Below are 10,286 nucleotides of genomic sequence, written 5' to 3' on the forward strand. Positions count from 1 at the left end.
ATAGCATAGCCTAACCCTCTGTACTTTGGTCTATATTGATGCGGGACATAGACAGCCAGCTGATGACCAATCCATTAGTGCAATGGATGGCTGGAAGCATTTGTCTTTGCCTTTGCAATACCACAGAAGCAATGCATGGTCAATGTACAGCAATGACACACCTGTGTGAACAGCCAGGAGACCCCCCCCCCATGTTATGTTACATAGTTACATAGTTAGTACGGTCGAAAAAAGACATATGTCCATCAAGTTCAACCAGGGAATTAAGGGGTAGGGGTGTGGCGCGATATTGGGGAAGGGATGAGATTTTATATTTCTTCATAAGCATTAATCTTATTTTGTCAATTAGGAACATTCAGCACCCACCCGCTATCAAGGCAGCTGCCTATCATGTCATGCCCTACCTGCACAGGTGTGCTGGCTACTCAAATGATCCAATTAAGGAGGCCATTTAGTCAGCAGCAGCAGAAGTCCTGTGCCTGGACGCTCCAACAGCGGCCAGACACAAGCAGAAGCAGCAGAAGCAGCAGCAGCAGCACCACCTTTTGTTTTTTGGCTGCAGCAGCAAGGCCCACAGGGCTGGCTAGCTGGCTAGCCAGCAAGCAGGTAGCAATGAAAGTAGGAATCTTTCTTTTTAACCCTGTAAGGGGGTGGTGCACTGTACCCGAAGATACTGCCATATCGGGTCAATGCATAGGGCGACGGAAGCAAGCTTCGAAATCGGCCCCCGTTCTCAAAAATCCATTTAATATATGGTCCCCAGATAGGGGACGTATCAGATATTAAACTGATAAGAACAGATACTACACTTGATCTTAGCCAAAAGGCCGAGAAGCGATAACCGTGAAAGGGGCGGGCCCAACAAGGTCCCCTTCATGGGCACTATCACTGCTTGCTGTCAGGGAGGCTGCCAGACAATTTTCCATGCACACTCTGGGCTGGGGGGCAGTCAACCACCAGTACACACAGCAGAACCTAAACCCATACCATTATTGCTAAGCAGCAAGACAGGGGCCCATTGCACTCCCACGGGGCCTTTTTAAATGCAATCCATAACCCGGATTTGCCAGGAACCCTTCTTACTCCTCCTACTTGCATGCGACACTGGGCTTAGGATCTGCATAGGAAACACACACACAAGCACACACCTACCTTTGTTGCCTGCAGATGCCTCCTTGGCTGTCCCCAAACGGTATCAAACCAACACCCACGGGAAGCTGTAAGCATAGAGGACATGCCTGCACCCCATTGGACTTACCTGTGTGGGTTAAATCCGGGTTATTTGACAACCTATGGCGGTGATGGTTCTGCTCAGGCAGAGCAGTGCTGATGCTCCTCATAAAGCTGTCGCTGCTGTGAAGGTTCTAGGTGACATCACAAATCCCTATGGTTACATACACAACAAAGCTGGGTTGTTGTTGTTTACACTCTGCAAGGCCTGTGGAAGTCAGTGACATCATAGCACTGTAGTTCTGAGGGTTCTAGATGGATGCAACAATCTCCTGTTGCTTCTATGAAGGCCATAATAGACGACATCACCAAACAGCTCCATAGTCACATACACAGCAAAGGAGAGATGTTGTTTACACCTAGTGATGTCAGTGGTATTGAGTGACATCACAGCACAGTGCTAAGGCTCCTGGGCCTGGACACAGCAGCGGCTGCAATATCTCAACGGAGAATACGTTTATATATATGTGTGTGTGTGCGCGTATATATATATATATATATATATATATATATATATATATATATATATATATATATATTTCTCCGCCGAAATCACTTTTAAACCCATTTCCACCTTTTTTTCCCTTCTCTTCCTCTTACTTTTTTTTCACGTTTTTTTACGTTTTTCTCCTTTTCGCCTCTTTTCTGGGCGTATTATTCTTCTTTTTCTTCTTTTTTTTCGTCTAATGCATACCCCATCAGTGCAGCAATGCTTATTCAATACCGCCAGCAGATGGAGACACTGGGGGATAATTTTCTAAGGATTTATACTGATTTTTCCTGTCTGAATTTGTCGCACAGAAAGTTGCAGGCCAAATATGTGTGACATTTCTGCGACTTTAGCTTCTAGAGCATTTTTACAACATTATACATAGGTGCTGAATACATAAAAAGCGACTGTTCAGCGACAGACAAGTCGCATCGGCTGAAAGTAGGCCAGAATGTCAGTCCATGTTGGAGCAGGTTTAGATACAGTCTAAAGTATAGATCTCAAAGTCTGTGCACAGAATTTAGCAAGGGCCTCGCACCTTCTGATGCATCAGGTAGGTGCACAATAGCATAGCCTAACCCTCTGTACTTTGGTCTATATTGATGCGGGACATAGACAGCCAGCTGATGACCAATCCATTAGTGCAATGGATGGCTGGAAGCATTTGTCTTTGCCTTTGCAATACCACAGAAGCAATGCATGGTCAATGTACAGCAATGACACACCTGTGTGAACAGCCAGGAGACCCCCCCCCCCCCCCCCCATGTTATGTTACATAGTTACATAGTTAGTACGGTCGAAAAAAGACATATGTCCATCAAGTTCAACCAGGGAATTAAGGGGTAGGGGTGTGGCGCGATATTGGGGAAGGGATGAGATTTTATATTTCTTCATAAGCATTAATCTTATTTTGTCAATTAGGAACATTCAGCACCCACCCGCTATCAAGGCAGCTGCCTATCATGTCATGCCCTACCTGCACAGGTGTGCTGGCTACTCAAATGATCCAATTAAGGAGGCCATTTAGTCAGCAGCAGCAGAAGTCCTGTGCCTGGACGCTCCAACAGCGGCCAGACACAAGCAGAAGCAGAAGCAGCAGAAGCAGCAGCAGCACCACCTTTTGTTTTTTGGCTGCAGCAGCAGCAAGGCCCACAGGGCTGGCTAGCTGGCTAGCCAGCAAGCAGGTAGCAATGAAAGTAGGAATCTTTCTTTTTAACCCTGTAAGGGGGTGGTGCACTGTACCCGAAGATACTGCCATATCGGGTCAATGCATAGGGCGACGGAAGCAAGCTTCGAAATCGGCCCCCGTTCTCAAAAATCCATTTAATATATGGTCCCCAGATAGGGGACGTATCAGATATTAAACTGATAAGAACAGATACTACACTTGATCTTAGCCAAAAGGCCGAGAAGCGATAACCGTGAAAGGGGCGGGCCCAACAAGGTGCCCTTCATGGGCACTATCACTGCTTGCTGTCAGGGAGGCTGCCAGACAATTTTCCATGCACACTCTGGGCTGGTGGGCAGTCAACCACCAGTACACACAGCAGAACCTAAACCCATACCATTATTGCTAAGCAGCAAGACAGGGGCCCATTGCACTCCCACGGGGCCTTTTTAAATGCAATCCATAACCCGGATTTGCCAGGAACCCTTCTTACTCCTCCTACTTGCATGTGACACTGGGCTTAGGATCTGCATAGGAAACACACACACAAGCACACACCTACCTTTGTTGCCTGCAGATGCCTCCTTGGCTGTCCCCAAACGGTATCAAACCAACACCCACGGGAAGCTGTAAGCATAGAGGACATGCCTGCACCCCATTGGACTTACCTGTGTGGGTTAAACCCGGGTTATTTGACAACCTATGGCGGTGATGGTTCTGCTCAGGCAGAGCAGTGCTGATGTTCCTCATAAAGCTGTCGCTGCTGTGAAGGTTCTAGGTGACATCACAAATCCCTATGGTTACATACACAACAAAGCTGGGTTGTTGTTGTTTACACTCTGCAAGGCCTGTGGAAGTGAGTGACATCATAGCACTGTAGTTCTGAGGGTTCTAGATGGATGCAACAATCTCCTGTTGCTTCTATGAAGGCCATAATAGACGACATCACCAAACAGCTCCATAGTCACATACACAGCAAAGGAGAGATGTTGTTTACACCTAGTGATGTCAGTGGTATTGAGTGACATCACAGCACAGTGCTAAGGCTCCTGGGCCTGGACACAGCAGCGGCTGCAATATCTCAACGGAGAATACGTTTATATATATGTGTGTGTGTCCGCGTATATATATATATATATATATATATATATATATATATATTTCTCCGCCGAAATCACTTTTAAACCCATTTCCACCTTTTTTTCCCTTCTCTTCCTCTTACTTTTTTTTCACGTTTTTTTACGTTTTTCTCCTTTTCGCCTCTTTTCTGGGCGTATTATTCTTCTTTTTTTTCGTCTAATGCATACCCCATCAGTGCAGCAATGCTTATTCAATACCGCCAGCAGATGGAGACACTGGGGGATAATTTTCTAAGGATTTATACTGATTTTTCCTGTCTGAATTTGTCGCACAGAAAGTTGCAGGCCAAATATGTGTGACATTTCTGCGACTTTAGCTTCTAGAGCATTTTTACAACATTATACATAGGTGCTGAATACATAAAAAGCGACTGTTCAGCGACAGACAAGTCGCATCGGCTGAAAGTAGGCCAGAATGTCAGTCCATGTTGGAGCAGGTTTAGATACAGTCTAAAGTATAGATCTCAAAGTCTGTGCACAGAATTTAGCAAGGGCCTCGCACCTTCTGATGCATCAGGTAGGTGCACAATAGCATAGCCTAACCCTCTGTACTTTGGTCTATATTGATGCGGGACATAGACAGCCAGCTGATGACCAATCCATTAGTGCAATGGATGGCTGGAAGCATTTGTCTTTGCCTTTGCAATACCACAGAAGCAATGCATGGTCAATGTACAGCAATGACACACCTGTGTGAACAGCCAGGAGACCCCCCCCCCCCCCATGTTATGTTACATAGTTACATAGTTAGTACGGTCGAAAAAAGACATATGTCCATCAAGTTCAACCAGGGAATTAAGGGGTAGGGGTGTGGCGCGATATTGGGGAAGGGATGAGATTTTATATTTCTTCATAAGCATTAATCTTATTTTGTCAATTAGGAACATTCAGCACCCACCCGCTATCAAGGCAGCTGCCTATCATGTCATGCCCTACCTGCACAGGTGTGCTGGCTACTCAAATGATCCAATTAAGGAGGCCATTTAGTCAGCAGCAGCAGAAGTCCTGTGCCTGGACGCTCCAACAGCGGCCAGACACAAGCAGAAGCAGAAGCAGCAGAAGCAGAAGCAGCAGCAGCACCACCTTTTGTTTTTTGGCTGCAGCAGCAGCAAGGCCCACAGGGCTGGCTAGCTGGCTAGCCAGCAAGCAGGTAGCAATGAAAGTAGGAATCTTTCTTTTTAACCCTGTAAGGGGGTGGTGCACTGTACCCGAAGATACTGCCATATCGGGTCAATGCATAGGGCGACGGAAGCAAGCTTCGAAATCGGCCCCCGTTCTCAAAAATCCATTTAATATATGGTCCCCAGATAGGGGACGTATCAGATATTAAACTGATAAGAACAGATACTACACTTGATCTTAGCCAAAAGGCCGAGAAGCGATAACCGTGAAAGGGGCGGGCCCAACAAGGTGCCCTTCATGGGCACTATCACTGCTTGCTGTCAGGGAGGCTGCCAGACAATTTTCCATGCACACTCTGGGCTGGGGGGCAGTCAACCACCAGTACACACAGCAGAACCTAAACCCATACCATTATTGCTAAGCAGCAAGACAGGGGCCCATTGCACTCCCACGGGGCCTTTTTAAATGCAATCCATAACCCGGATTTGCCAGGAACCCTTCTTACTCCTCCTACTTGCATGTGACACTGGGCTTAGGATCTGCATAGGAAACACACACACAAGCACACACCTACCTTTGTTGCCTGCAGATGCCTCCTTGGCTGTCCCCAAACGGTATCAAACCAACACCCACGGGAAGCTGTAAGCATAGAGGACATGCCTGCACCCCATTGGACTTACCTGTGTGGGTTAAACCCGGGTTATTTGACAACCTATGGCGGTGATGGTTCTGCTCAGGCAGAGCAGTGCTGATGCTCCTCATAAAGCTGTCGCTGCTGTGAAGGTTCTAGGTGACATCACAAATCCCTATGGTTACATACACAACAAAGCTGGGTTGTTGTTGTTTACACTCTGCAAGGCCTGTGGAAGTGAGTGACATCATAGCACTGTAGTTCTGAGGGTTCTAGATGGATGCAACAATCTCCTGTTGCTTCTATGAAGGCCATAATAGACGACATCACCAAACAGCTCCATAGTCACATACACAGCAAAGGAGAGATGTTGTTTACACCTAGTGATGTCAGTGGTATTGAGTGACATCACAGCACAGTGCTAAGGCTCCTGGGCCTGGACACAGCAGCGGCTGCAATATCTCAACGGAGAATACGTTTATATATATGTGTGTGTGTGCGCGTATATATATATATATATATATATATATATATATATATATATATTTCTCCGCCGAAATCACTTTTAAACCCATTTCCACCTTTTTTTCCCTTCTCTTCCTCTTACTTTTTTTTCACGTTTTTTTACGTTTTTCTCCTTTTCGCCTCTTTTCTGGGCGTATTATTCTTCTTTTTCTTCTTTTTTTTCGTCTAATGCATACCCCATCAGTGCAGCAATGCTTATTCAATACCGCCAGCAGATGGAGACACTGGGGGATAATTTTCTAAGGATTTATACTGATTTTTCCTGTCTGAATTTGTCGCACAGAAAGTTGCAGGCCAAATATGTGTGACATTTCTGCGACTTTAGCTTCTAGAGCATTTTTACAACATTATACATAGGTGCTGAATACATAAAAAGCGACTGTTCAGCGACAGACAAGTCGCATCGGCTGAAAGTAGGCCAGAATGTCAGTCCATGTTGGAGCAGGTTTAGATACAGTCTAAAGTATAGATCTCAAAGTCTGTGCACAGAATTTAGCAAGGGCCTCGCACCTTCTGATGCATCAGGTAGGTGCACAATAGCATAGCCTAACCCTCTGTACTTTGGTCTATATTGATGCGGGACATAGACAGCCAGCTGATGACCAATCCATTAGTGCAATGGATGGCTGGAAGCATTTGTCTTTGCCTTTGCAATACCACAGAAGCAATGCATGGTCAATGTACAGCAATGACACACCTGTGTGAACAGCCAGGAGACCCCCCCCCCCCCCCATGTTATGTTACATAGTTACATAGTTAGTACGGTCGAAAAAAGACATATGTCCATCAAGTTCAACCAGGGAATTAAGGGGTAGGGGTGTGGCGCGATATTGGGGAAGGGATGAGATTTTATATTTCTTCATAAGCATTAATCTTATTTTGTCAATTAGGAACATTCAGCACCCACCCGCTATCAAGGCAGCTGCCTATCATGTCATGCCCTACCTGCACAGGTGTGCTGGCTACTCAAATGATCCAATTAAGGAGGCCATTTAGTCAGCAGCAGCAGAAGTCCTGTGCCTGGACGCTCCAACAGCGGCCAGACACAAGCAGAAGCAGAAGCAGCAGAAGCAGCAGCAGCACCACCTTTTGTTTTTTGGCTGCAGCAGCAGCAAGGCCCACAGGGCTGGCTAGCTGGCTAGCCAGCAAGCAGGTAGCAATGAAAGTAGGAATCTTTCTTTTTAACCCTGTAAGGGGGTGGTGCACTGTACCCGAAGATACTGCCATATCGGGTCAATGCATAGGGCGACGGAAGCAAGCTTCGAAATCGGCCCCCGTTCTCAAAAATCCATTTAATATATGGTCCCCAGATAGGGGACGTATCAGATATTAAACTGATAAGAACAGATACTACACTTGATCTTAGCCAAAAGGCCGAGAAGCGATAACCGTGAAAGGGGCGGGCCCAACAAGGTGCCCTTCATGGGCACTATCACTGCTTGCTGTCAGGGAGGCTGCCAGACAATTTTCCATGCACACTCTGGGCTGGGGGGCAGTCAACCACCAGTACACACAGCAGAACCTAAACCCATACCATTATTGCTAAGCAGCAAGACAGGGGCCCATTGCACTCCCACGGGGCCTTTTTAAATGCAATCCATAACCCGGATTTGCCAGGAACCCTTCTTACTCCTCCTACTTGCATGTGACACTGGGCTTAGGATCTGCATAGGAAACACACACACAAGCACACACCTACCTTTGTTGCCTGCAGATGCCTCCTTGGCTGTCCCCAAACGGTATCAAACCAACACCCACAGGAAGCTGTAAGCATAGAGGACATGCCTGCACCCCATTGGACTTACCTGTGTGGGTTAAACCCGGGTTATTTGACAACCTATGGCGGTGATGGTTCTGCTCAGGCAGAGCAGTGCTGATGCTCCTCATAAAGCTGTCGCTGCTGTGAAGGTTCTAGGTGACATCACAAATCCCTATGGTTACATACACAACAAAGCTGGGTTGTTGTTGTTTACACTCTGCAAGGCCTGTGGAAGTGAGTGACATCATAGCACTGTAGTTCTGAGGGTTCTAGATGGATGCAACAATCTCCTGTTGCTTCTATGAAGGCCATAATAGACGACATCACCAAACAGCTCCATAGTCACATACACAGCAAAGGAGAGATGTTGTTTACACCTAGTGATGTCAGTGGTATTGAGTGACATCACAGCACAGTGCTAAGGCTCCTGGGCCTGGACACAGCAGCGGCTGCAATATCTCAACGGAGAATACGTTTATATATATGTGTGTGTGTGCGCGTATATATATATATATATATATATATATATATATATATATATATATATTCTCCGCCGAAATCACTTTTAAACCCATTTCCACCTTTTTTTCCCTTCTCTTCCTCTTACTTTTTTTTCACGTTTTTTTACGTTTTTCTCCTTTTCGCCTCTTTTCTGGGCGTATTATTCTTCTTTTTCTTCTTTTTTTTCGTCTAATGCATACCCCATCAGTGCAGCAATGCTTATTCAATACCGCCAGCAGATGGAGACACTGGGGGATAATTTTCTAAGGATTTATACTGATTTTTCCTGTCTGAATTTGTCGCACAGAAAGTTGCAGGCCAAATATGTGTGACATTTCTGCGACTTTAGCTTCTAGAGCATTTTTACAACATTATACATAGGTGCTGAATACATAAAAAGCGACTGTTCAGCGACAGACAAGTCGCATCGGCTGAAAGTAGGCCAGAATGTCAGTCCATGTTGGAGCAGGTTTAGATACAGTCTAAAGTATAGATCTCAAAGTCTGTGCACAGAATTTAGCAAGGGCCTCGCACCTTCTGATGCATCAGGTAGGTGCACAATAGCATAGCCTAACCCTCTGTACTTTGGTCTATATTGATGCGGGACATAGACAGCCAGCTGATGACCAATCCATTAGTGCAATGGATGGCTGGAAGCATTTGTCTTTGCCTTTGCAATACCACAGAAGCAATGCATGGTCAATGTACAGCAATGACACACCTGTGTGAACAGCCAGGAGACCCCCCCCCCCCCCCCCATGTTATGTTACATAGTTACATAGTTAGTACGGTCGAAAAAAGACATATGTCCATCAAGTTCAACCAGGGAATTAAGGGGTAGGGGTGTGGCGCGATATTGGGGAAGGGATGAGATTTTATATTTCTTCATAAGCATTAATCTTATTTTGTCAATTAGGAACATTCAGCACCCACCCGCTATCAAGGCAGCTGCCTATCATGTCATGCCCTACCTGCACAGGTGTGCTGGCTACTCAAATGATCCAATTAAGGAGGCCATTTAGTCAGCAGCAGCAGAAGTCCTGTGCCTGGACGCTCCAACAGCGGCCAGACACAAGCAGAAGCAGAAGCAGCAGAAGCAGCAGCAGCACCACCTTTTGTTTTTTGGCTGCAGCAGCAGCAAGGCCCACAGGGCTGGCTAGCTGGCTAGCCAGCAAGCAGGTAGCAATGAAAGTAGGAATCTTTCTTTTTAACCCTGTAAGGGGGTGGTGCACTGTACCCGAAGATACTGCCATATCGGGTCAATGCATAGGGCGACGGAAGCAAGCTTCGAAATCGGCCCCCGTTCTCAAAAATCCATTTAATATATGGTCCCCAGATAGGGGACGTATCAGATATTAAACTGATAAGAACAGATACTACACTTGATCTTAGCCAAAAGGCCGAGAAGCGATAACCGTGAAAGGGGCGGGCCCAACAAGGTGCCCTTCATGGGCACTATCACTGCTTGCTGTCAGGGAGGCTGCCAGACAATTTTCCATGCACACTCTGGGCTGGGGGGCAGTCAACCACCAGTACACACAGCAGAACCTAAACCCATACCATTATTGCTAAGCAGCAAGACAGGGGCCCATTGCACTCCCACGGGGCCTTTTTAAATGCAATCCATAACCCGGATTTGCCAGGAACCCTTCTTACTCCTCCTACTTGCATGTGACACTGGGCTTAGGATCTGCATAGGAAACACACACACAAGCACACAC

At 46.4% G+C, this 10,286-nt stretch overlaps 5 non-coding genes across 5 annotated transcripts; all 5 read right to left on the reverse strand.

The window, feature by feature from the left end:
• Positions 1–648: 648 nt before the first annotated feature.
• LOC130306486 (U2 spliceosomal RNA) lies at positions 649–839 on the reverse strand. The gene has a single exon (XR_008855834.1). It is a non-coding gene; the product is annotated as a U2 spliceosomal RNA (small nuclear RNA).
• Positions 840–2,946: 2,107 nt separating this feature from the next.
• Positions 2,947–3,137, reverse strand: LOC130306487 (U2 spliceosomal RNA). The gene has a single exon (XR_008855835.1). It is a non-coding gene; the product is annotated as a U2 spliceosomal RNA (small nuclear RNA).
• A 2,082-nt stretch (positions 3,138–5,219) lies between these two features.
• On the reverse strand, positions 5,220–5,410 carry LOC130306489 (U2 spliceosomal RNA). Its single transcript, XR_008855836.1, has one exon. It is a non-coding gene; the product is annotated as a U2 spliceosomal RNA (small nuclear RNA).
• Positions 5,411–7,500: 2,090 nt separating this feature from the next.
• Positions 7,501–7,691, reverse strand: LOC130306490 (U2 spliceosomal RNA). Its single transcript, XR_008855837.1, has one exon. It is a non-coding gene; the product is annotated as a U2 spliceosomal RNA (small nuclear RNA).
• Positions 7,692–9,786: 2,095 nt separating this feature from the next.
• LOC130306491 (U2 spliceosomal RNA) lies at positions 9,787–9,977 on the reverse strand. Its single transcript, XR_008855838.1, has one exon. It is a non-coding gene; the product is annotated as a U2 spliceosomal RNA (small nuclear RNA).
• Positions 9,978–10,286: the final 309 nt, after the last annotated feature.

This window comes from Hyla sarda, unplaced genomic scaffold (genome assembly GCF_029499605.1).
Source record: "Hyla sarda isolate aHylSar1 unplaced genomic scaffold, aHylSar1.hap1 scaffold_1376, whole genome shotgun sequence".
Taxonomy (NCBI): Eukaryota; Metazoa; Chordata; class Amphibia; order Anura; family Hylidae; genus Hyla; species Hyla sarda.